Genomic DNA, 24,637 nt, shown 5'->3' on the forward strand with positions numbered 1-24,637 from the left:
AGCATGATGTGATTTTTAATTTGAACAAAACTGAACAAGGAAACTCCAAGGGGAAAATATGGCGAAAAGGGAGAGCCTAGGTCCTTGACAGCATCATTTAAATAGCACCTACACCCATTTCTAGATCTGGGGCCATTTTCCAGATCCTCCCTTGGCGGGGGTCGGGGGGGAGCCATTTTCTTCACATGCTACAATTGGGCTTTGGAAACACTGATCCCTGCCCAAGACTTGAAAGAGGTATGTTGGGGATCAACATTATGACTCCAGTACCTAGCCCAGGGCCTGGCCCACAGTAGCTACCAGATAAACACTGAACAAATGATCAGCAATAGTAGCTTATTATGCACCTACTATGTGCCACTTTCTTATGTATATTATGCATATTACCTGATTCAAACCTTGTAACTCCATGATTAAAATATTAACATACCCATTTTACTGATGAGGAAACTGAGAATCCAAGAGGTTAGGAAATGTGCCCAAAGCAACTCACCTAGTGAGTGGAAAAGCCACAAGTCAAACCCAGACTTGCCTATCTCTAAAGCCAATTGTTTTTAACTGCATCATACTGCCTCCTAAGGGGAAAAATGAAAGAGAGATGGGGAAGCAGATAGAAGAACAGAGAGACAGGAAAAGGAAAGAGCATTTAAAATAGCTTTTTGAACTGTAAAACTCTGTAACAGGAAGCATTGAGACCTGTATGAGAGAGGGGCCCTCTCTAGATCAGTCATATAACAGGTTTTCTAAACCGGAAATCAGGGGTGGAAAATTCCAGATTCTGATGTCCCTGCTTGGTGTGCAGAGACTGCTGTGGGGCTGGGTTGTCAGAGCCCCGGAGCTCCCTGCATTCACAGGCACTTGAAGACATGCATCGCTTTCTCTAACTGCAGGTTGGCAAGCACAGCTTTGTTCCCATCCAAGTCAAGAGACCTAGACCAGGCCAGCCATCAAAGTCCACCAGATTGCACCCTGCCCCTTGTCATCACATCCTCCACCCCAGGCATTTCCTTCAGGCCCTACAAACTTCCACTGTGTCCCTCGAACACCAGCAAAGACACCATTGTCTGGCTTTTGCCCCAATTCCGGCCACGAGGGTTTTACAGAGCATGTGTCCTGTGCCCAGTTTTGTGCTTGACACCTGCCCTAAAAGAAACCACAACTGGAATCCACTATCCTAGTGGTGCATACGCTAATGGCGGACTCTCAGGCATGAAGGCCACTTTGCAGAGGGGAAGGAGCCAGTCTCTATATCAATGTTCCCCAGCCCATTTCTTTCAGAGCGGCTGGAGGGGTGTGACTTAAAAATCAAACCAAACCTCATCACTTTCCTGTTCTTCTGCTTGAAACTCTCATGGCTCTCCACTCTGTTTAGAGTACAGACTAAATTCCCATGAGGCCCGCCAGATCCCCTGCCCCTCTCCCTAACCTTGCCTTGTGGCGCCTGGCTCCTGCCCTGGCCAACTTTCAGAGCCTCAGACTCATGCTTCTACCTGCCTTGGGTGCGTGCTGGTCCCTCTCCCCAGAACGAGGTCTCTCCTACTGCTCCGTGGACCAACTCTTCCTCCTCCTCCTGAAACGCATGCCCTCAACGCAGCCATCACTCAACCCTAGGCCAGGTTATGCCCCCTTGTTATAAGCCCTCAAAGCACCTCTACTCCTTCCCTGCAACACTTGTAATTATCTTGTTTTTTTTTAATTGTAGTATAATTGACTTAAAATATTATATTAGTTCCAGGTGTACAATATAGAGATTCAATATCTTTATACATTATGAAATGATCACCACAATAAGTCTAGTTACCATCTGTCACCATACAAAGTTATTACAATATTATTGACTATATTCCCTATATTACATCCCTGTGACTTTATTTTATAACTAGAAGTTTGTACCTCTTAACTCCCTTCACCATCTATTTCACCCATCCCCCTACCTTCCTCCCATCTGGCAACCACCAGTTTGCTCTCTGTATCTGGAAGTCTGTTTCTGTTTTATGTTTGTTCATTTGTTTTTGTTTTTAAAATTCCACATATAAGGGAAATCATATGGTATTTGTCTTTCTGTGACTTATTACACTTAGCATAATACTCTCTAGGTCCTTCCATGTTGTCACAAATGGCAGGATTTCATTCTTCTTTATGGCTGAGTAATATTCCATTGTACATATGTACCACATCTTCTTTATCCAGTCATCTATTGATGGACACTTAGGCTGCTTCCATATCTTGTCTATTGTAGATAATGCTGCAATGAACACTGAGTGCATATATCTTTTCGAGTTATTGTTTTGTTTTCTTCAGATAATACCCAGAAATAAAATTTCTAGGTCATATGGTACTTCTGTTTTTAATTTTTTGAGGAACCTCCATACTGTTTTCCATAGTGGTTGCACCAATTTACATTCCCACCAACAGTGCACAAGGGTTCCCTTTTCTCCACACCCACTCCAACATTCATTTCTTGTGTTTTTGATAATAGCCATTCTGACAGGTGTGAAGTGATATCTCAAAGTGGTTTTTAATTACCTGTTAGGTCTATCTCCCCTAATAAAGTCTGAGCTCCATGAAGCAGTAGACTGTATCTGCTGTGCTCGCTTTTTTCCTCCCAGAGATATAGTAATCATGGAAGAAACATTTGAGGGTATATAGATGTTCTAGCCCAGCTGTTTGCTATAGCTGGCTGTATGCTTCAGGCAACTCCTTCCCCATCTCTAGGCCTCAGTTTCACCAACTATAAAATGAGACAGATGGGCTGGGTAACCTCTGAGGCCTCTCACCATCTTAAAGTTCTAGGTTCAACAGCTTGAGGACACTTAACAGTATAGTATCAGCCCAAAGCAAAATAATTTTAGAACGATACCACTGGTGAAGGAAGACCCTGGGAATGTAACTCCCTCCTGTGGTATGACTGTGTTTACAAAACAAACCCAAGAAATCATCATAAATCATTCCAAGTGGAGCTGTCTGAGCTGAAACAACAAGACAAAAATACCTCCAGGCACAGTTCCTCTGGGCTCCCACCCAGCTGAAGAGAAGCAGGGCCAGCCAACGCTGTACCCTCTGAAGAGTCACTTACCGGATTTTTTTCCACACTGAGCCCCTCAGCAGAGCTTCTCTCCTGCCCTTAAGACTTCTAATCCCTTCTAGGACCTTCACCGTTCTAGTGCCTGGCAAAGAGGAAATGACCTGAAAAGACGAGGGATTGAGTTCTTGGTCAACCACTTCTGAGATGTGTGTAACTCTCCATAATTTTTCCTTCGTTCTGATCTGATCTGTGAAGTAGGAGTTGTAACATCTGTCCTAATGACCTTGAAAAGAGGGGAAACACTTTGACAATCTTAAAAGGCTATAAAAGTGCAGGGATTGCTTTGGGCCATCGTTTCCAATTTGCTAATTGACTAAAACTCAGCCACCAAGAATCTCAGTATTTTATCTCTAACTGGGGAATGAATGGAAGCCTCGGTCCCCAGGTCAAAGAATCTCAGGCATCGAAGTAGCAGGTGGTTGAATCACCCTAGACTGGCTCAGCTTGCTGTAAAGGTAGATCTAATTCAAGCTTCTCATAGGGTCCCTGAGACAGGGTCAGGGGCCTTAGCTCTGAGGTAGACCTAGTCCCAAGAGCTGCCGCTGGGTACAAAAATGCCTAAGTCCCAGTGATTCTGGGGGTTTGAAGTCACAGTGTAGCTGAGGGATTCAGAGCATGCACTTTGATGCCAGACAGACATTGGTTTTCTCTCTGCCACTTACCAGCTCTATAAGCGTCTATTTCCTCTTCAAGGAAACAAGGAGAGCTGGTTGACCTCAATATTAAAAGTGATGGTGCATGTAAAGCATTGAGCTTTGTAAACATGTCACATGTTAGGCATTCAAAAAAAAATGTTATTGTTATTGCTGTTGTCATTTTTATTCCAGGGTCAGAAGCCTGCCCATTCTGTCATACACAGTACCCCCCCCAACACACACACCTCCACACACACAACCTGGGCTTCACCAAATGCCTTGAGTACTCTTTCTACTTCCTGCCTTGTCTAGCTTTGCCTTGTCTTTCCTGTTTTCCTCTAACAATTCTGCAAGACAAATACTTCTAAATTTACCTTGTAATTAACCTTATTTTACTCAGTATTGCTCAGAACATACATCTGGAAACAAAAGTTTGGACAAGGAAGTCATGGTCAATGAGTTATACCAAATTTAAGTGCCATTATGGAGATACCTGGGCACCCGAGTAACATGGCATAGGAAATAGATTCCTGGACTATTTGGAGTCGAGATTTTTAGACCTGGCTTAGCCACTGATGACAATTGCCAAGGGTTTTAACATCCTGAAATCTTTGTATCTTATCTGTAAAACTAAAATATCTGTCTTTTTTTCTAGCTAGATAAAACCCTGTTCCCCTAAGAAATATTTTTGCAGGAGCCTGATATGTAAAACATTTAACAGAATAGCAGCTCTGGATATAGGAGAGGAGGGCAGGTTCTTGCCTGATAGCCTTCCTTGCCTTCACATGGTCTTGCACTTTCCCTTCATCCCCAGAGCAGCCTAGAAGCTCCCACACACACCCATAAGTCTTCAGAGAGTCCTGTTTATGTAGCTCTTTGTGCCTCAGTTTCCTCAGCTGTTGAATGGGAATAATAAACAGTCCTACCTCACAGGTTGGTTGTAAGAATTTAATGAGTTAATACAAACAAAACCCTTGGCACAGAGCCTGGACTAAAGTACTCGATAACTGTTAAACATCACTATTATCACTACTGTCACTTGATTGCTAAGGTCTCTGTCAACCAGAAGCATTAGGAATCTGTGATCGTGCAAACGCACCATAAAAATGCACCCACTTATAGAGACTGTAAATTACCTCCACCACCCAACATCTCATCTCCACTCTCTTCAGGACACAGGAGAGATATGATGTTATTTCACAAGATGGATAAATTCTGTTTCTATTGAAAGCATGTTTTATAAAACAATATTTCAGTATTTCTTTCATTCCCTGATTCACTTGACAAACAGAGCTCCCATTCTGTGTGCCAGGGTTGTTGTTAGGAGTATAAATAGAAGAGACAAGTAAAGAAGGAGAGAACTCGAATTAATGCCAGCCAGGCTGTGTTTAGTAGCGGGTGACCCACGCATTCATTCATCCAACAAATATTTATTGTTCAACTACTATGAGCCAGGCAGCACGCTGAGGTCACAGTGACAGGGAAGAAAAACCAGGCCCCAGCCCCAGCGGGTTTGCTTTCTAAGGGGTATGGATAGGAAGGGCTAAGAAATTACACGGAAAGAAAGATCCATAGGAGCTGAGGGTGTAGGAGGTGGAGTGGAGGGAAGGAAAGGCAACCAGCGTGCAGAGAATAAGAGGACTTCAGCAGAGTTGATTCAAGAGAGGAACAAGATGTAGCCCCAGGTAAGGTGGGGCTAAAGGGAACAGCGTGTACAAAAGTATTTATCCAAGGGATTTCCAAGAACACTACTGTTTGCTTCTATTAATTTGTCCCTAGGAGGACACGTATTACTTTTGGGGGAACCAACTTTTTGTATTTTAAATAAGCCCTTTTATAAATAATTATCGAAAGGACATTTGACAGGACTTCCCTGGTGGCGCAGTGGTTAAGAATCTGCCTGCCAATGCATGGGACGCGGGTTCAAGCCTTGGTCTGGGAAGATCCCACATGCCGCGGAGCAACTAAGCCCGTGCACCACAACTACTGAAGCCTGCACACCTAGAGCCCGTGCTCTGCAATGTGAAGCCACCGCAATGAGAAACCCGCGCACCGCAACGAAGAGTAGCCCCTGCTCGCCACAACTAGAGAAAGCCCGCGCAGCAACGAAGACCCAACACAACGAAAAATATTAATTAATTAATTAATTAATTAAAAGGACATTTGACATAAGCAATATGATTTTAAACAGATCCTAGCATTAATCTTCTCTTCATGAAAAATTGACCAGGATCTTGTTTCAATAGAACTTTTCATTCTGGGAAGTTAGTTTGAAAAAATAATAATAATAATAATTGCATTTAAGAGACACTGAGCATGACTTTCAATACGGTGCCCAAGATTTGTATTTAGGAAGAAGCTAAAGATTTGGAGAAGACCCAAATTTGGGTCCTAGATTCTTACTAATTGAAGTTCCTCCCTCTGAACCTATTTCCTCTTTGGTGCAATGTGGAGCCTGACACCTAGTACAAATGAAAATATCACACGAGATAACAGATGTGAAAATGACCGATAGATGCCAAAGCATATAGAAGCTATTTGTATTTATTTTAATATAACTTCCTTTCTTTGTTTGTTTTCCTTGCCCCCAGGCATAATAAGATTGGATTATTTTTGTGACTCCTGTTTGTGTTATGAAGGAAGAATCAATATCTAACGATGGCATTGCAATTGTCTTGGGCTCACATGTCACCAAGGACTCTCCAATATAATCTGTCATTGAAGCCCATTCAAGCAAAGAACCTTCTCAGGCTGATTCTAAGATGCTAGATGAGTGGGACAGTTAAAGACAGACATTCATTAAGACTCTGAACCAGAGTTCAGTTTCCAGGACTCTGCTGTCTGCCCCCGACACACTATGGAACTTTGAGTTTATTCTCCACTCATCTACCATACCAACTCTTTCCTTCCCTCTTTCCCATCTGAATCCACCAACAACAACCCGTGTATCCTTAGATTGGTTAAGGTCTCTGTGACTTGTGGGGTTTTTTTTGTTGTTGTTTTTATCCATAAAAAGGACATGATAAAAAGAATCTACACCATAGAATTATTTTCAGGATTAAAGGTGATTATGCATTGTAAGGACTTCACACAATTTGAGGCAATTGTCAATACTCCAAGTATTTGCTATCATTACTATTACTCATAGTATTGCTCTCCTTCCCTCCTTCTCTCCCTCTCTTGCTTGCTTCTTCCCTGTTCGGTCACTAACCTGGCTCCCACCTTCCCCTTCACTCCCCTTCCTTTTGCCTTCCCCTCTCTCACTGCCCTTGCCCTCGTGTGCCCTTGCCTCCCCTCACCCTGACAGCTTCCCCAGACATGAGTCATGGGAGTTTGCTCTCCCACTGGCTCCTGAAAGGCTGTCGCTGGCAGGCTGGCGGGCTGCAGAGGAGACACAAGCCCGGGGCAGGAGACAACTGCTGCGGGGCCTCATTCGCCTGATGGAGCCGGCCTGGAACTTGACTTTAGGGCGCTTCTAAGACTTGAACATGCCTCTGTGATGCCACCAGCCATTATTTTGGGGGAACTAAAAGAGGCCCAGAGTCCCTGAGGACTGGGAGAAGATAAATGTATTGCCCATCTTTGCTAAAAGGGGAGAAAGATTGATTCTGGTCATTCTAAGCCGTTTTTTTTTAATATCTGGGAAACTCTCCACTAAGTCCTCTCTCCACTTGTAAGTGCCAGGGTCCTTGGCTGAGCCCTGAGCCTCTTCCCATCTCCTTCCTTCCCTCATTTCGCTCCCAGTTTGAATTTGGCATCAGACCCTGACACGCACTGACTTTCTCTCTCCTCTGCGGGACTTGGAGCTCCTAGAGGACAATCCTCTGTCCCATGACACTAAATTGTCTTAGTCCTGTGCATGTGGGTCAGGAGCACATTTGGAATCAGACAGACCTAGGATTCAACACTATGTTTGCCAGTTTGTTCTTGTGACTTTGTACAGAGTGTTTAATTTCTCTGTTTATTTGCTCATTTACTCATTCAACAAATAGTCACAGAGCACCGACTATGTCCCAGGCAGTGTGCCAGGTGTTGGAGATACAGGATTGAAGGAGGAAGGCAGTCTTTGCCCTCAGGCAGCTTAGAGTGAGGGAGACAGATAACAAAGAAAACCACAAACAAAAATAATACACTGTGATGAGCACCATAAATGAAACATTGAGGAACTAAGCTAAACATAATGGGGGGCTGGTGGAGACCTGTTTTAATGAAGTGGGCAGAGATGGCCTACAGCAGCAGTTCTCAACCTCAGCACCATCGACATTCCGGGCCCAATACGTCCTTGTTTGGGTGGGGTGGGGCTGACCTGAGCACCACAGGATGTCTGACAGCTCTGGTGGCCTCTACCCACTAGATGCTAATGGCCATCTCCCACATTGTGACAACCAAAAATGCCTCCAAGACATTGCCAGTGTCCCCTGGGGAGTGGCGGGGAGGGACCAAAATCACTCCCCGTTGAGAAACTGTGGCTTAGAGTATGAGTCACAAAGACTTGGGTTTGAGTCTTTCTTCTACCATCTATTTGCCGTGGTGACTGAATAGGTAACTAAGCTCTTTGAGCCTGTTTCCTCGTGGGTGTAATGCAGAGTTGCTGTGAGTAATAATGTCTCTTGGTGCCGTTATGAGGAATAAATGAGATCACAACAGTCCACAGAAAGCCCTCAATAACGTAGCGGTTACTGCTGCCGTCATTAATGTTGCATGTCTGTCTCTCCTACTGGCCTCTGGTCCCTTGGGGGCAGGAACTGGCTCATAATCCTATCTGTGTCCCCAGTGCACAGGTCAGAAGCCATGACTCCTTACAAACCTGGCTAACCTCTGCAGCATAAATCTCATAGTCCTCCCCAACCCCTCCACACACACACAGACACACACACACACACACACACACACACACTGCAGAGAGATAATCATCGCCAACCCAGTGACTGGCTTTGATTGGACCCCAAGTAGTTCCAGTTCTCACAGATTTGCTATCTGGTCAGAATCAGGCTTTTTTAGTGAAGAAAGAGGCAGCTCTTTCTTGCCCTGCTAAGAGGAGGCTGTAGTCTTTGGAAAGCTCATTGCCCCACAGGGAGTGGCTGATGAAAGATGATATTGCCTTTGGTCTTCCTCTTCTCCCTCAAACAATTGAAGGGGCCTTTCCTTTTCCCGTTTGGCTGGTTTGAAGCCCCTGATACGCTTCTGCCCGTCAGATCTTGCCTCTGCGCAGGATTTGTGGCTCAGCCAGCAGACCAAAAAGCATTTGTTTTCAGATTTCCATGCCAATCGGGGTGAGCGGGTTTGCATCTTGTGGCCTCTCCGGCTCTTCTTGAGCATTTTGTGAGACTAGTTTCCATCCCCACAGAACTGGACTTGAGGGGAGAGACAATGTCAAACTTTCTCCAGCTTCCTTATTCTTCCTCTTTCTTGGGGAATGTGTGATTGCGTGCACTCTGTGCAAACTCCATGCCCATCTCCACCTCATCACCCTGAAACTCTTTACAGATCTAATCATCTAGGATTCATTTATCTCCATAGAGCCCCGAGTAATTCCTCTTTGGCACAGATAAAAGCAAATCAAGAAGGGCAATTTACCTTAGCGGTTTCCTCCCCTAAGAAATTATTTCAAAGATTCTCCAATGCCTTCCTTGTCCCTGTGCCTGGCAATGCTTGCTCAAGTCCTTCACAGCTTCCAGATGCTGCGTTGAAGCAATTTTGGCAAGAGAAGATAGGCTCCGATTAAAAAAACAGTATTTCCCGAAAAACGATAGCGTAAAAGATTCTACTCCGGGCACTGTCATGGCTACAGTAATGAAGGCGGCCCACTGCTCTGTGATGCCCTGTCATAGCTGCACAAAAGTGCTCAACGAATGTTCATTGGACAAGGACATGGCTCTCATAAGGGGCGGGGTGTGGAATAAGAGGACAGATGTCTGTTGAACATCTACGGTGTAACAGGACCTTATTGGGAACTCCAGGTCCAAAGGTGAACAAGAGACAATCTGTAGACAAACGTAGACCTGGCAGAGATAAGTCTGTCCACAGAAAATGTAATATCATTTGGTAAGTGCTAGGAGAATGCTATGAGTACCGGTGGAGTGGTACTCAGCCCAGCCTGGGGGTCGGGGAAATCTTCCTAGAGGAAATGATACCCAAGTTGAGTCACAGACACGAGAATGAGAGAGCAGAAAGGATGATCTATCTAGACGACAACCAGAGGCATGAGGGCTTGTAGGAAGTAAAGCAATTGGGCTTCACTTAAGTGTCAAGAGAAAGGTAGGCAGTAGCAAAGAATGAGACAGCAGGCGCAGTCAGGGACCTGGAAATGAAAGGCCTTTGCGGCAGACATGCACACAAGCTGCCCAGATCCTGCTGCCCAGCCGTCAGCTCCACAGGGTCTGCCTCAGCTACAGAGAGCCATCGGGCCTGAGTCCCCGCCAGCAACAGAGGGAGGCGGGGCATTTTGGCTCACTGTGGGGTGATGCTGAAGGTGAACATTTACTCCCAAGCTCCCCACCTGGTTATCTGAGGCTTTGTCGGGCCTGCTTTGACTCCTTCCTCTGCCCACTCCTGTGTCCTCCCCTTTCTTTTCACAGGTGTTGATCCTATATCAACATCTAACACCCCAAAGTCCATCCCCGTGTCTGCTTCCAGTGAACACAGCCTGCTCTCGCCTGAGATGCCAAACTAGACACTGGACTCTGTTCCATCACCAGCAGAGTTCAATCATTTTTCCTTTGAAACACAGACAATCCAGATGCAAGTTTACCCAGATTCTAACATTCTTCAATGTATATAGGCTACCTAGTCTATAACTTGTGAAGAATTCCCAGAGAACTGGCTGGAACTAATAAATTCCTCCACTCCTTTCTCACCGTTAAGAGGGAAATCTTCCTCACCACCCATATTTCCATGTAAAAGAACTTCATCTTGAAAACACTCCTGCCGTCTTTCTTCCCACAGTGCCCCTCACAGGAGGAAAAGGGGATTTCTCTGACTGGTCAGTGTAGAAGAGATTCGAGGTTCTGGATGCACCCTCACTTCTCCTGGGACGGGGTCCAGCAGAAAGGAGACCACTGTAGACCTGTGCTCGAGGCCATGCAGGAAGCTTGGGGCCAGTTCTGTACCTGCTGGGAAGCCTTTGGTGGCCCTGCCCTGCCAGGCACTGGTGAGAAACATGAGAACACGCATTCGGCTCCACAGCTAGGCAGCAGCCCCTCAACCCAGCTTCAGTCAGTAATAATGCTGACATCTTAATCTTCATTGTCCTGATGCTCAGTTAGTTCTCAACTTGGGCAGGGAAGAGGGATGCTATTTTCCAAGCCCTCTAAAATACCCCAACACTCGCAATCCAACAGCTCAAAATATCTTGATGTATCAGTTTCTCAGCACTCAGAGAATATCAGTAACTGTTGTGGAATATAAATAAATGGTCAAATAAATGCGTGTTACTCCACCAAAAAGATACAATCCCACCAAGAGGAATTATGACTGTATAACTCAGTGGAGGGCTCCACCCATACACACTGGGGTTGATGGACAGAAGCTTCAATTTAATTACTGCTTCAGACTGCCTAATATTGCCTTAGTGGTGAGCCACAGCATGTTTACACAAGGGAGAAGCCGGTGAAAACCTCAGAGTATGTTCATTAGGAATTCAGCCGAATATTTTGAGTGTGAGGCCCACAGGACTTTCTAAAAAGGTTAAAGGGTCTTTTCCTCTAATGTATGTGAAAAAACAAACAAAAAAACCAGACAAGCATCTTTCTTTGATCATTGACTAGAAGGTAAGCAGAGCGGTAGGGTATCAGCCTAAAGAGCATAGGATGGGAAGTCCATAGACCTTGTTCCTGACCCTAGTTACCATCACAGATTTGCTAAAGAACCTCACTCTAGTCATTTTAACTCTCTCAGCTTCAGTTTCCATGTCTGTAAAACGGCTGTGAGAGTACCTGATACGCTCTGCTCACAAGGGTCTTATGAGGATCAAGTGTGATGTTGTATTATAAATCATGCTAAGGGATAACATTTACTGGGTGCTGTATGCTAAGAACGGTGCTTCGGTCCTCACACCTTTAGTCCCTGCAAAGCTGCCTCGTTGGTGCTGCTTGACAGACATCAGTCCAAAGTGACCACTTATTTTAAAATATGAAAAATGAGAAGAAATATGAAGAATTGAGAGTGAGAAGCAGGGATTTTCCCACCACCACGACCCCACCTTTCCCACCCCCTACCCTCCCACCCTCCACTTTCTCTCTCTCACCTCCCCTCCCCTTGCAGCTGTTCCACATTCTAGCTGCATTCCCAAACTTCTTGAAACAGAACCCTGCCAAAACAACCCACAATCGTCCTCAGAGCATGGTCCCGTATGGTATTTTCAGGAGCCGTAGGAGATTTAGGTGGGAAGGAGTCAGGACGTGTTGGGGGGATGCTGGTGACTAGCAAGAGGCCACTACCTGGGGCCAAGGTCTCCAGGCATTTTAGGGAGGGGCTCTGGGTCTTAAGCTGGATAACTGGAGGAGGACTGCAGGGAGGGGGTTGGGTTACTGAAGTTTCTGAGCAGAGAGGGAAAGGGACATGAGGTCAGCATCTTTCCAGGCTGGACATCCTGGAAAGCTTGGGTGGGGGCACCTGGCAGCAGCAGTGGGCTTGAAGAGCTCTGCAGGATGATGCCTGTAGCCTTTGTCACTAAATCTGACAGTTCCATAGGAGCACAGGATGACACACCTTCCAGGCTGCAAAGTCCACTCTCATACCACCTCCTCTATTTTTGCTGTAAGTCTATGCCTATAGACTGCTATACCCTTCTTTAATTTTTTTTTTTTAATGACTTCACTTTTTCCTTCAGGAAATTTATTTTTCAAAGGACATTTTAAACATCACTGTCTGTGGTAGAACCCTCTAGTACTCACCCTTTTCAGTCCTCTTCTTTCCAGGCGAAAGGGAAGATGATAATCCCGGCCCGTCCCACCACCTCTGCGCACACTGCCTTGAGCTGGGTGGAGCCTCCTGCTGGTTCTGACCAATGGACTGTGGAGGCATGAGTCAATCATCCAGTGAGACCAATTCAATAAATTGTTCTATTTATTAAAAACACAGAACTATTCTATACATTTTCTACATGTTGATATACTCGCTAGAGGTAACCATAAATCTATAGATTTTAGAAATGTCTGAAAGGACTCACAGCAAACTGCATGCAGTATCACCTCTGGGGAGGCCACCTGAGCTAAAGATAGGGAAGGGGAGACAGTGGTAAAAGGAACTTGAAATTTACCTGTATCATTTTAAATTTTCGCAAGGAAAATGTGTTTACTTACGTAAGGAGAAAGGGCAAGGTGAACAGCAAAATGAAAAAAGGAAATAAAACTGGAAAGTTATGTTGGGGCTATGTTTTGAAGCATCTGAAATGCCAAACTAAGAGTTTGTGCTTAACGCTGCAGGCACCAGAAGCCAAGGAGGATGTGTGGATTGTCATGGGCAGGTCCTGATCCGGGCTGTGACAGCACCTCCTCCTCCTCAGGTGGGCACGGGGGGGGCTAGATGGCTAAACATACGTGAAGTGCCCCGGAGCGTCTGTCATAGGGCGAGTGCTCTGTCAGCGTTCGCTGCCGCTCTTTTCTCTTCTTTTTACTCTGGCCACGCTGACCTTTCCCTTTTTCATGAACACGCCAAGTTCTTTCTGCCTCGAGGCTTTCATACATGCTCTTCCTTATTCCTACGGTTCCTTTCTTCCCTCTCCTTCTCATCCTTCGAGTTCAGCCTAACTAGTAGCAGCTCAGTGACACCTTCCATTACCTGCCTCTCTAAGTTGTTTCCCCCAGCCCACTCAGTGTCTGTCAAAGCATCCTGTTGGTCTTCTTTAGGACACTTATCACAATTTGTAATCACATCTGTGTGTTGGGGGGGGTGGTTTGTTGGTTTGTTTGTTTGACCTATTTATTCTTTTTCTCCCCTACTCACAAGTATATAAACTTCACAAAGGTAGGGACAGAATGTGTTGTGTTCACTGCTGTTCCCACGACACCCAGTAGAGTTGTTGGCACAAAGTAGAGTTAGAAGTAGCAGTAGTAATAATAATAATAGTAATAGCTACTATTTGTTGAGCACTTACTATGTATCAGGCATGTATTTACATGTCTTACATACTCATTTAAATGTCCTAATAACCTTTCTGAGTAGGCATTCATATTGTCCTCATTTTACAGATGAAGAAACTGAGACATAAGAGAGATTAAGAAATTTTACTAAGATCACACAGCTGGTAAATATCAGAGCTGGGATTCCAGTCTTCAGTGCACTACAATATTTTATTGAATGATGAATGCATTAGTTAACACAATGCTGGTTTGTGGTATCCCTGATGTCCTTATACTCCAAGTGCAAATAGTGCAATTTGCCTTAGAATAAATGAGAACGATTAGCCTAATCGATAGAGTGAGTGTCTGCAGGGAGGTCATAGCCGTTAGGAGGAGAAGGCAGCTATTTTCCACTGAGAGGCAATAAATCGAGCTTTGTGTGACAGGGCTGATGGCCGGGCTACAAACAAGGAGCAGGGTGTGCTGGCAGAGATGTGGGAAGCTCATCCGGCTCCAGACCACATCGCCTGGAGAACACTCCCTGCCAAACCCAGTCACAGCCAGAGCTCCAAGAAAGGAGTTCTGGGAGCAGCAGAGAACTGACCGGCCCCAAGGACTATGCCAAGTAAGAGAAACCAGCCTCTGAGTCAGGCGAGGGAGATTTCTGTTCTGTTCTGGCCTGGCCTTTAGCGGCAAGACCTTCCTGGACCCACAACTTACGAGTCCTGTTAGGTGGATCCCAACAGCTGCCAGCCATGACTCTGTGTATGCAGAAGTCAAGAGGAAAAATAATCATAGTATAAGGAAGCTAAATTCATTGTGTTCTCACCATGTGCCAGGTACTACATGAAGAGCTTTAGATAAATTATCTCCTTTAATTTTCATAATAACCCTGGAGGTTATTTCAACCTTCATTTTGTCGATAACTGTTTATCAAGTCCCTGCTATGTTGATAAAGTACTATTTTTTTTTAAATAAATTTATTTATTTATTTATTTTTGGCTGCGGGCAGGCTTTTCTCTAGTTGCGGCGAGCGGGGGCTACTCTTTGTTACGGTGCACGGGCTTCTCATTGCGGTGGCTTCTCTTGTTGCGGAGCATGGACTCTAGGCACGTGGGCTTCAGTAGTTGTGGCACACGGGCTCAGTAGTTGTGGTGCACAGGCTTAGTTGCTCCGCGGCATGTGGGATCTTCCTGGACCAGGGCTCGAACTCGTGTCGCCTGCATTGGCAGGCAGATTCTTAACCACTGCACCACCAGGGAGATCCCAAGTAAGTACTATTTTTAATTCTCTTTTACAGATGAGGAAAAAGAGACTTGGAAAGATTAAGTAATTTGCCCAAGTTAGATGCTGGCAGAATTAGAACTTGAACTCAGGTCTGCCCAGTGCCAAAACCCTCCTTCTTAACCTCTACTCTGAACTGCCTTCTGATTTTTAAAACCACCATTTATTTCTATCTATGTGTAAGGTACTGTACTATAATCATTAGGAGGAATTATTCAATGAGATAATGTTGCCTGGCTCATAATAAATGGTTAGTAAATATTAGCTTATGTTATCCCACATATTATACGTTTATATACTCTGATGGTTAATTTTATGTGTCAACTTGGCTAAGCCACAGTGCCCAGATATTTGGCCAGACACAGCTGGATATTGCTGTGAAGGTAATTTTTAGATTAAATTAACATTTTAATCAGTTGACTTTGAATAAAGCAAATTATGCCCCATAATGTGGTGGGCCTCATCTAATCACTTGAAGATCTTAACAGAAAAAGACCGTCCTCCCCCAAGGAAGAGAGAATTCTACCTCCAGACAGCCTTGGGATTCAAGCTGCAACATCAACTCTTCCCTGGGTCTTCATCCTGCTGAACTGTCCTGCAGATTTTGGACTTGGCAACCTCCACAATCACATGAGCTAATTCCTTAAAATCAATCAATCAATCAATCAATCAATCTATACATATACACATTCTCTCTATACATATATATACCCATCATATATATATTACACACACATCCTACTGCTTCCATTTCTCTGGAGAAGCTTGACTACTAGAGATATATATAATAATGACAATAATCGGATGAGCAGATAAAAGCTGGAAAGGTCTATATTAGAGGAAAAGAATTCAAACTGCCCAAATTCTTCTAGAAATCTAGCTCCTAATGAAGAATACAGCCTACAACTGTCACAATCATCTCCACTTATGTGAAAAGCTGATTTTCCTAATTTGGTTAGAAATCAATTAGAGATTAATGGTAGTTTTTCTCATTCTCTCCTCCCTCTAGGCCTGTTTCCCATCCATAAAATGAGGACCGTGTGACACTTCATGACAACTGCAGAAACAAATGGGCAAGTCCGCTGAAGGTCAGGTCCTGCCTTTGCCACCCTCCCAGCTCAGTGCAGAATGGGTGGTGGCAGTGGAGGTACTGAGGAAAGAGCCCCTGTCTGGCAGCCAGAAATTCCGTGGGCTGGTCCCAAGGTCACCACTCACCAGCCTGGTCACCCTGGGACAGATCTGTTTCACAGGTCCCGGCTTTAGTGTCCTCCTTACCAAAACAGTCATGATAATGATTACTCTGGGGGTGACTGTAAAAATCAACATGAAATCTTGTTTGTGACACTATTTTATGAGCGGCAGGTTTTCCCTCTCAGAAAGCAGTCTGACTGTTGAGTAAATGCAAGCATGTCAGAGCAGGGTCAGCCCTGGGTCAGCCCGTGCTCTGGAGTCAGCTGGCCAGCATGGTTGATGGTCCCTGTTCACGTGCCTCATTGCTTCTGCTGACAGGGAGGGCACGAATGGTCATAACAGCTCCTTCAGTGGCAGGCATTTCAGCTCCAAATACTTGGTCTCATGTTCTCTTCCTAACAGCCCCATGAGGTAGGCAGCCCAGGGAGGAAGAGGTTAAGCTCATGGCCACACCCCAAGGTAGAGGTCTAGCTTGGCTGCAGCCCCATCCAGGCCTGAAATCCCGGGTCTGTCCCTCCCCATCTCCAGGTAAGGTCAGCTGAGAGTCAGAACTTAACCTAATGATTCAGGGGCCAGAAGAGCAAATTGATTCGATCACAAATCCTCCTTCGAAAGCCAAGGCCCGCTCATCACTGCAGAGGATCCAGGAGATAAAGACTGGAAAAAGAATTTAATTTGAAAAACAACAACAACAATAGGAAAAGCATCCGCCAGATTCTAATCAGAGCATCGGCTGCCCGGAGAACTGAGAATCGTTTGTCAAATGTCTCCTGAATCTCAAACTTGATCTATCACTTTTCCTATTATTTTAGGATTTGGGGGAAATGAAGCACATTTTCTTATGACTAAGCTCAGTCACCAACTCGCTCTGTGACATTAAGCAAGTTGTTTAGTATCTCTGAGTCTCAGTTTTTCTCTTCTAAAAAAAAACAAGGTGGTACAAAATTAGTTTCCCAAACTTCAGATGTTAGACTATTGGGATCATGATTTTTGCCATATATGTGCACCACAGCTAATGTTTACCTAGTATTGTTCTTTACACATATTTACGTATTTCAAAAGGAAATCCGCTATCACTTCATAAGTGTAAAAACAGAGCCTCGCATCAATAATTTATAGTGAATACATAATTATTACAATTTTTTAAATTCTCACATTCCAGATCCCTGAAAGCATTCCTCATACTACCTCTGGGAATCACTGGCTTCCAGTGCTGGCACTCCGCCAGTGAAGAACCTTGATCCCTTGCAGCACTGCTAACTCCCAGGGAAGACTTCCTGATCCCCTGCATTAGGCTAGTTCCCTCTGCACACCCCTGTCGAGGCACTGATTGTGCTTCTCTGTCATTCACAGGAAAGTCCGTCTTCCCTGCTAAGAGGCAACGGCTGAGGGTATTGGTAGTGCGCACTGCTACATGTAACAGCTTGGTCACCTTACTTAACAGTGTTACCTTATGTCTCCAAGACTCAGTTTCTTCATCCACAGAATGAGGTTAATTTTTTCTTCAGTGAATGGAATCTGAAAATAAAAAGTTAAAAATAATTCGGGTGAGAAAGGCAGAAGAGACTTAAGAAGGTAGCCCAGAAGGGTTGAAATCAAGGGAAGAGTCTATCAACTGGAGGAGATAGAAGCATGTTTACGTTATTCAATATAATCTACATTATTCAACATAATTCACTCCATTCACATTATTCATTACAACTATTATGACCACAACTGACCTTTATTTAGCGGTTACTATTGTGTTAAGTGCTTCTTAAGCATGATTTCATCTAATCTCCACAACCATTATTATTCCCACTTTACAAATGAAGAAATTAAGGGTCAGAGAGATTATGTGTGTGGTCCAAGGACACAACTAGAAAGTGGCAGAGCAGGGATTGAACTTGAGTCTTCTGACTCCAGGGCCTATGCTCTCATCCCCCGTGGCAAGGTTCTTGAACTAGGCACCATGGTCACCCCTCCTTCAGGCCCCAAGCTGACCACCTACTCCCCTCCACAGACTCTGCTGCTCATCCCATGACCAACTGAATGTGAATTCCCGATAAGACACTGCAGCATGTGTCTTATCTCTTTTGCAACTGTCAATTTACTTCTGAGCCATCCCTCTTCCTATCTTTCCCTTTCTGATCCTTCCTTCGAGCATCACCAGATTAAAGTACACGGCCTTCATTGTGTAATGGGACGCCAGTGCCCCTCCCCCGCCAAGGAGAGCCAGTGGTTCTGGGTGACCTATGCCACTAAGCACCAGCGAACCTGGTGGCTTCTAAACAGAGTTCCATGGTGGGAACTCAAGGACAGAGCATCTGAGGGAGTGGGTCAGCTTCATCCTTATTGCAAAATTGCTCCCTGCATTGTATCATTTGATCAAGGCTCAACTCGGGAAACTACTAACAGAATGGCATTCGGCAAAGAGTGCAAAGACCCAGGCTTTCTTCTGGCCAGGCCACTAAGTATCTGTCTCCAGGCCTCAGTGTCCTCATTGGTAATATGGAAATGACCAGCCTGTCTTACAGCACTAGTGGGGGAGCCAAGGAGAGACAGTGGACAATATTCATGTACACATGAAGTATGCATGAAGTGTAGAGGTCAACAAACCCGTGTGAAGAATTATGATTAAAAGCAGTGCCTCTCTCTAGCATTTGAAACAATCTCTTTTCCCTTCTTCCCTTCCATGGGTCCTGGCTTCCATTAATCTACTCCCATTCATGCTGTTTTCATTTCGTCTTCCCAGGCCCTCCAGATGCCATCTCCTCCCTCTGCATAAATGCAAATTATAGGAGGTCTTTGGGCCCTAAATCCAATTGATTGCTGTCTCTGATCCAACATCCTGGGATGCTGATTCAGCGTGACCTAGAGTAGCCACCAGCCTAAACAGACCTGCCCCCTTTGTGCTCATTTACATTGTCTTGGCCCTCATCACCTATCTCTTCCTTAGAGATCTCTGGCCATCGTGGGACAGGCAAAACTGACTGGGTCACCATCTCCATTATTAATCCTCTATGCTCACAAGCTCTCAGATGAGGCAGCCACGTGAGAGTGGCCCCATCTCTGAGAACCACTGCCCTCAACTCTGCTCAGGGCCAGCCTAGCCACCTGCTGCAACGGCCCCACAAATTCCAGAAATCTGATGGACAAGCCAGGAACTGAAGCAACAAGTCAAAGAGATAAAGATTCTGATTAAAATATTCCTTATCAAGACATTTGCATGATGCAAGACATCTCTGCATGAGCCCTTCTTCAGCCCAGAGCGAGAGGATCAGAGCATTCCCTAATCCCACAGATGGTTGTTCTAGGTGGGAGCCACGGGACTGTAGCCTCCTCAGCAATAGCGAATTCAAGGGCATCGGGTTCTTAGCTGTATTCAGAGGACCCTGGGCCAGGGCCCACCTGTCGCAGGTGGGCAGTGATTATAAATTTCACAATAAATAAGTGCTTTAACCTGGAGGAGCTTAACTCTAGGCTTTGAAATTTAATTATTTTTGCCTCCTGCTACAAATCTTCCCCACCTCCCCAACTTTTGGAAATTAAGACTGCAAATCTTCTACAAAGCTAAATTCTTCGTGTTTTTAATTAGTCTGTGAAGCATAAATAGGTGTGATCCTCACAGAAATTAACACACATGAAAGACTCCATTGGAGTGAAAATTCACATCACAGATGGTTGACTCTTTAAAGTGAGATGCCTACGTGTATTGAGGATATAATCTGAACAACAAAAATTCAGTTTAGCCACAACTTTTCTGGAATACACATAATAGAACATAAATCAAAGCCAATTGGAAGACTGAGTGTCTGTCATAAATCCTTTCTACAGAAAGATCCAGGGTAACGATTCCCAGACAGAATCACCTGGAGAGTTCATTAACATGCAGATTCTGGGGCCTTCCTCTACACCTGCCTTATCACCATCTCTGGGGGCGAGGCCAAAGAATCTGGATATGTAGCCAGCTCCTCGGGTGATTGAAGCAGGCAGTCTGAGCCACGGTGGGAGCCCCTGTGCTAGCTCTTAAGGCAGCAGTCTTCCTATGCCTGAACAAAGCTTCCCCAGAGCTTGTAGAGCTTGGCTGTTCAGCCCCTGGCCCACTGCTCAATGGGAGGCCACCATGCAGACGTCCCTTTTCACCCAAGAGTTGGACCCCAGGCTCCTGGACTGAGAACCGTGCACACGAGCACCCCAAATATCTAAGGTACAAGCCCCTCCTAATCAAAAGCTTAGGCTTGGGGCTTCCCTGGTGGCGCAGTGGTTGAGAATCTGCCTGCCAATGCAGGGGACACGGGTTCGAGCCCTGGTCTGGGAAGATCCCACATGCCACGGAGCAACTGGGCCCGTGAGCCACAATTACTGAGCCTGCGCGTCTGGAGCCTGTGCTCCGCAACAAGAGAGGCCGCGATGGTGAGAGGCCCGTGCACCGCGATGAAGAGTGGTCCCCACTTGCCGCAACTAGAGAAAGCCCTCGCACAGAAACGAAGACTCAACACAGTCATAAATTAATTAATTAATTAATTAAAGAACGTGAATTTCTTTAAAAAAAAAAAAAAAAAAGCTTAGGCTTGAAACGCTTCTGTAATTATACAGGTGGGAGAACAGAAGACAGAGAGGGGAAAGGACTTGCCCAATAGCACCTGGCAGCCTGGATGGGCCTGTGGGCAAAAGCCTGGTCTTCTGATCCCTCTGCCGGTGGCCACTCAACCTCTGGGTTTCTGCTAAATGGCCCTTCCTCCAAGACTGAGCTCAAGAAACAATCGGGTGTCCCTAACAGGCTCCGACTTTCTCCTTCACACTAATCACAGTTTGTAACAATATATGATTTCTCAGTGTTGCTCTTCCCAGCTTGACAGTGGATTGATTCCATGAGACAGGGACCTGTTTTGTACATCAGAATTTCTAGCACCTAACACAGTGCCCAGCACATAGTGGAAAGTCAGTAAATATTTATTGGATGGTTGGACAGACAGGAGTTACAATGGTCTCTCCTACATAATAGAAAATAGGAATATTGCAAAAGAGAGGGGTTTGCCCACAGCCAGGAACAAATCTGTGCCATAGGACCAGTGAAGGCAGGGAGACCTCAATGTCCCTCAGGCCTTAGTGTCCAGGATTGGACCAAACAGGCTCTGGCATGCCTTCCGACTCATAATGGTCGATACACATTTTGAGTTTTATTTAATGAGTCCAGGGTATGGATAGAACACAAAGTGACTGAATGTTATAACAACTTATAAAGGGGCCGGGGTCCCTGAGGGCCCACCCAACCCTCCCATACCCCAGCTTTATGGTTTCACATCGCCCTCTAGTGGCTAGAACATGTCACTACACTTGGTGATTTCTGAAAAACTGAGTTTAAATAAGTTTGTACTCCTGGCTTGAGTATAATTAATAACTTACATATGTATGAAATGTATTAAATCCATTAAGATATTCATTTATCCACTCAACAACTCATCACCCAGGGCCTAATATACACCCAGGACAGGTGTCAGATATATCCCCTGCCCCTCCTTATATCTTAGAAGGGGAGTGGGGTATGCAGCAATCACACACAACTGAGGGAAGTACCACTATGATGAGTGTTAAGAAGGAAGTATACCAAGTGTTAATATGGAATACAGCAAGCGATGGAACCCCATGAGGAAGGCTTCTCTGAAGGTATCAAGTTTAAGCTTGGATATGAAAGAGAAGGAAGACTTAGCATGAAAAGTGAGGAGGGGAAGGAGGGGAGGAAGAGGCAAAGAATTCTAGGCAAGAAATAGCTCTGTGAGCTGGAGAGAGAAGGCCAGGTGGCCTGTGCCTGAAGGGCACAAGATGAGGAGGAAAAATAGGTGGTATTATCACCCCCATCACTTCCCCATCAGTGTGGAAACTGAGGCCCAGAGATGTGACATGAGTTGCTGGTATGACACAGCGTCTGAGCAGTGATAGAGGAAACGAGGTCCAGGTGCCCAGGGTGGACACCGAAGGATAGAAAGAGCTGTGGGGATGGGAGGTGAGGCAGAGAGTGGCTATGGGAGGGGGGACAGCACGCAGCTCATCCAGCCTGACGAGAGCTTAGGTAGCAGCTTCTGGAAGGTACCTGAAGGTCACCTAGGCCTCCCTGTCCACTTGACAGGTGAGAAACAGGCCCAGAGGACGGAGGGTCATGTAGCCAGTGAATGGCAAAGCTCCTTCTTCCACATCCCGCATCCTCAGGTCTGCCGGAGCTCACTGCTCCCAGATGCTCCAGCCTCCTTTGATGGACTCCACTTCTCCCCAGAGCGGTCCTCTCCCAGCCTATGAGTACCTCAGTCCTAGGATCCATCTGCCACCACCCTGGGGCAGGGGCTTCAGAATCCACACGGACAAACTATGCATTCCATGGGACCCTGCCCCCAGGCCCCCCCACCAGGACCCACCGGCTACTGCCACACTGAATTCCTGCCCTGTCTCTTGGTGTACTGTGCCCTCTCTCCCTTTGGGGCCTGCCCACAAACACTTCTCTCCACTCACACCACTCCTTCCCCTTCTCCTAGCCTAGCCAACCGTACTGATTCTCTAGGTCTTAGCTCAGAGATCTTCCTCTCAGAAGCCATCCCCATCCTCCCCGGAGCCCCTTTTCTGAACTTCTCCAGTAGAGCACCGATCGCACTGCATTTTGATTGCCTGTTTCCTTGTCCATCTCTCCAGCAGACGTGAGTACCCAGAGGTCAAAAACCACATACATCTCATTTTCTCCTGTATCTCCAGCAGCTAGCACAGTGCCTGGCACTTAGAAGGTGCCCAGAACTATTCCTTTAATCAAAAAAGAAAGGAAAATAAATTACTCTAACCTCCCAGCACTGCATTTCTCATTTCCATCAGTCCATCATCCTCTGCCCTCTTTATGTATAAAGGGGCCTGCTTACTGCTATCATCGGGCCTGAGAAAAAGAAAACAGTTCTGTCCCAGCCCCAGCAGTGATTCATCAACGTTATTACTTGTGGCAACTGCTGGAGTCCCCTCACCTTCCAGGGGAAAACAGAGAGAGAAGCAACAAGGAGCCATCTGCCTTTCAGATTTCTTAACAGTCCATCCACCACTGACACTTGTTTTCCTGTTGACTAGGAATGCATTTGAAAGTTGAGTTTTCTTTCTTACCAGCTTCCACAGCATTCTGAGGCTTGGATCTCTCTGGGTGAGCCTACAAACCATCATAGACCCAAGGCAAAAAATCCATACAAGGTGGCCCACGATGAATCAGCTATTCCCCGGCCTGCATGCAAAAGGGACTCTGGTGGTTCCGTTCAATCAATGGCATGTATCTGTCAAAAGCCTACCACGTGCCAGGCTGTGTTAGGAGCTTCCATCAGTGGAGAACAGTCAGACTTTGTCCCTGCCCTCTGCAGAGCTAACTTCTAGCAGGAAATCCAGAATTAAGCAACTTATTACACAATTGTTGAATGACAATTAAGACGCAAACTGAAAAGGAAAAATGCGTGGTACCCAGAGAGCACAGCCTGAGCGGCCCGGCCTCACCTGGGAGGTCAGGGCAGCTGCCCCAAGGCTGTGACTTTTGGGTTGAGAGCTAAAGGAGTAGGTGTTAGCTAGGTAAAGAAGGGGAGGGATTGTGTGTACGTGTGATGTGTGTGTATGCACACGTACACAGGTGTGTGCACATATATGCCACAAGGATATGTGTGTCCAGATGTGCAGGTATGCAGGTGCATATGTGTGCATGTGTCCCAACCGCATGTGTATCTCTTATAGACTCAGACACTCTTCAGCTTCTGGGCCTCCTTCCCACCATAATGTCATCATTGTGAAGCAGATTTCAGGGCTTCTCCATGTGGAACAGCGGTTCTCAAACCTCTTTCAGCTTGTGGATCATTTCAGTGACAATAAAAACAGCTACTCCACGTTAACTGTGTGGCGGTCATTGTGCCAGATACTCTAGGTGCCTTCTCTCATTTATTCCTCTAGCAACCCCAGAAGGCAGGCCTGGTTATTGTTCCATTTTGCAGAAGAGGAAACAGAGGCTCAGAGAGAGAAAGGGTCTTTCCCGAGGTCACCCAGCAAGATAGTTTGGGAGCTATGATTTGAACATAGGTCTGTTTGACTCCAAAGCATATGATCTAATCCACTGAGCTCTCTTTCCTGTCATTAAGGCAAGGGACATGGTGGATCGGCCATATGGCAGGTCCCCTCCCACTGTTACTGCAACAACACCCTCCCAGCCGTGAATGGAAAGTCTTCAATGAAACCCTGTCCCAGGCCAACCACTGACTCATGGTGTGACTTTAGTAAAGTCTCTCCCCCAGAGTTTCCTGAACTCTGCCATTGTATAGGGATAGCTTGGCTCTACCACACACAGATTACAGGCAGGTTACATAATCTCTCAAAAGCTCTGCTTCCTCATCTCTAAAACC

The 24,637-nt window shown here is 45.7% G+C and overlaps 1 protein-coding gene across 4 annotated transcripts in view; it reads right to left on the minus strand.

Annotated features, from left to right (window-relative positions):
* The window catches only part of SH3TC2 (SH3 domain and tetratricopeptide repeats 2), a 162,658-nt gene that overhangs the window by 23,878 nt on the left and 114,143 nt on the right, over positions 1-24,637 (minus strand). For 2 of the 4 annotated variants that reach the window (XR_009502419.1, XR_009502415.1), the window contains exons 19-23: positions 17,707-17,774; positions 16,281-16,913; positions 15,592-15,707; positions 12,615-12,732; positions 3,077-3,186 (exon numbers count right to left, since the gene is read on the minus strand). The gene's annotated coding sequence lies outside the window, so the exon portion shown is untranslated. Of the gene's footprint in view, positions 1-3,076; positions 3,187-12,614; positions 12,733-14,786; positions 15,002-15,591; positions 15,708-16,280; positions 16,914-17,706; positions 17,775-24,637 lie in introns of those variants that run through there. The other 2 variants (XR_009502416.1, XR_009502417.1) reach the window with 2 other exon arrangements.

This window comes from Balaenoptera ricei, chromosome 3 (assembly GCF_028023285.1).
Source record: "Balaenoptera ricei isolate mBalRic1 chromosome 3, mBalRic1.hap2, whole genome shotgun sequence".
In the NCBI taxonomy this organism is placed as follows: Eukaryota; Metazoa; Chordata; class Mammalia; order Artiodactyla; family Balaenopteridae; genus Balaenoptera; species Balaenoptera ricei.